Source organism: Chrysochloris asiatica, unplaced genomic scaffold, assembly GCF_000296735.1.
Source record: "Chrysochloris asiatica unplaced genomic scaffold, ChrAsi1.0 scaffold00293, whole genome shotgun sequence".
NCBI classification, from domain to species: Eukaryota; Metazoa; Chordata; class Mammalia; order Afrosoricida; family Chrysochloridae; genus Chrysochloris; species Chrysochloris asiatica.
The window spans coordinates 3,172,876-3,175,292 of record NW_006408811.1 but is presented as its reverse complement, the minus strand read 5'-3'; the positions used below and the strand labels follow the sequence as shown (position 1 = coordinate 3,175,292).

Genomic DNA, 2,417 nt, shown 5'->3' with positions numbered 1-2,417 from the left:
TTGTCACAGTGACTACAACAATGGACTCAATCATAAAGAAAATAACTAGGATGGAGCAAGACTGGTTAGTGTGTTGTTCTGTTGTGCATGGGGTTGCTATTAGTCAGAACCAACTGCATACCACCTAACAACAACAAAAACAACAGATCCAATCAGTCATGGGGATGTATCAGGACAGGTTATCATTTCATAATTAAAAGACAGTGCTTCACATTTTGTTTTGGAGATCAAGCGGGAGGTGGGGGTGTAGGTGGTAAGAGTGGTGGGATACACAAAAGAAAGGAAAGGGCAGGCCAAGTGAGCAGGTGGTCCAACCAACCAAACAGCAATGAACTAGCTTAGCAGTCTATTGCCCACACATCTACCAACTGCCCAACAAGTTATCCTGAGCCCTCACCATCAATTCATATTTGGCTCCTCCTTGTCCCACCTGTGGAGGACCATGGCAGCAGCCCTAGAGTAGTTATTGGTGTCCGTTTCCTTTGATTCTGAAGTTTTGAAGATGGCTCCACAATTAGCTCCAAAAGCTGTGCTAAAAGTCACCAACAAGATATCTCTGAATGAGTGCCTGACTAATATGCTGAAAAACAAATAGCCAATGCCTGTGAATATTGGGCTCTGATGCAGCGTCAGCAACTAGCCAATGCCAGAAACAGAAGACTGGAGCTCAAAAAGACATTCTGCTATGTTGACAATTTAGTTTAGCAACACTGACTTGGCTACAGGACCATGTAACAGATTATACGCAATAGCAACTCTGATGTGTTTGGTTAGTATCATGTGTTTTGACACTACATAGAAGACAACTAGTGTACACATTCTACCCTCAAGTGAGATGAACTTGTGGCTTTGTAGCACATCAAACAGGGTACTATTGGATTGACTTATGCCTGCAATACACAGAGAGAAGCCATTTGATTTGACAGATGCTTCAGAAAGGTGAAGGAAGGGAGAACTTTAGCAAATTGGCTATTAGAAGGGGTCAGGTGATACTCATGATGAATTATTCCAAACCAATCTTGGCTGCTCTACTTGTTTGCTTTAGTTGACCCTCTTATTTCTCTTGAAGGTTTACTTTAGTTTAACTATATTTTGTCAACTATTCCAGTTTCACTAGAATCTTATATTCATTGTAATAAGAAACCATTCTCTCAAATCCAAAAAAAAAAAAAAAGAGAGAGAGAGAGAGAGAAAGACAGTGCTTCTATTTCTACTTTCTGGCTTTTAAACTTTGGGTGAGTTACCTAACCTTCAGAGACTTAAATGAGGATAACAGAACCTAGATATATCTAATAGAGTTAAGGGAGTCCATAAATTCTTTTATTAAAATCAACACAAGTTTGGTCCCTATGACTTGGAAGCTAAAGATTTCCCAACTGTTTGACTTTTCCAACATGTTATGTCCCTCCTTAAGGTCAGCGGTTCAAAACTACCAGCTGCTCCGTGGGAGAAAGGTGAGGCTTTCTACTCCAGTAAAGATTTACACCCTCGGAAACCCTGTACAGGGTCGCTATGGGTCGGAATCGACTCGACTGCACTTAACAACAACAACATGTCCCTCCGTAGTCCTTACACCACTCCTCCCTTCCCTCAAGCCCCAGGCTGTTGATGTACAAAGCTGTGGGGAGCTGGTGAATCAGGTCAGCCCCAAGAACTGGAGCTCATACATAATGAGCCTGATGTAAGATCCAGAGTAAAACTATGCCCCCAAAGGAAACTAAAGGTGGTGACTTGACTCACATCTTCAACTAAGGTTGACTCAATACTTAGTTCCACATTAATCTTCACTTCTTGCTGCTGTTATTAAGTGCGATTGAGTTGGTTCTGACTCACAGCAACACTGTATAGGATTTCCGAGGAACAGCTAGTGAGCTTGAACCACCAACCTTGTGATTAAAGCCAGCCTTGCTGTCTAGCACATTAACCCAGAGCACCACACCAGGTCTTCTCTTTATTCCTTAGCCTTGCCCCCACTTAATCTTTACTCCTTAGCAACTCATTTCAAAATGAGTCCAAAGTCACAGGCACAGAGACTAGGATTTATAATAGATCACACAATGGAGAAATTTGGTGAGAATGGCCACAATAAATAATGAGCTGCTCTGTAGGAGTTAAATATGATAATGCCTGCTAAGTGCCTGGCACAGATTAAACATATGATTGTTATTACCCGCCATCAAGTCAGCCCCAACTCATGGCAACTACATCTACAACCATCTTTATCCGGGCCACTCTTGTCTGTTCTAGAATCAAGGGTCTCTTTGGGTTTTCTGTAATATCTCAGTATCCTGTTCCCCACCCTACCATACGCCACCCCCCAAGAATCTGTACCTCCAAGTCTACCAGGTTTCTAAGTATGATTTGCCATAATTCTATTTTATTGCAAAAGAGTATCACAAATGGCACGGAACCTCTAT

General features: G+C 42.0%; 1 pseudogene; it reads left to right on the top strand.

Moving 5' to 3' along the window:
• The first annotated feature begins 502 nt into the window (after nucleotides 1–502).
• LOC102816839 lies at nucleotides 503–1,735 on the top strand (annotated as a pseudogene).
• Nucleotides 1,736–2,417: the final 682 nt, after the last annotated feature.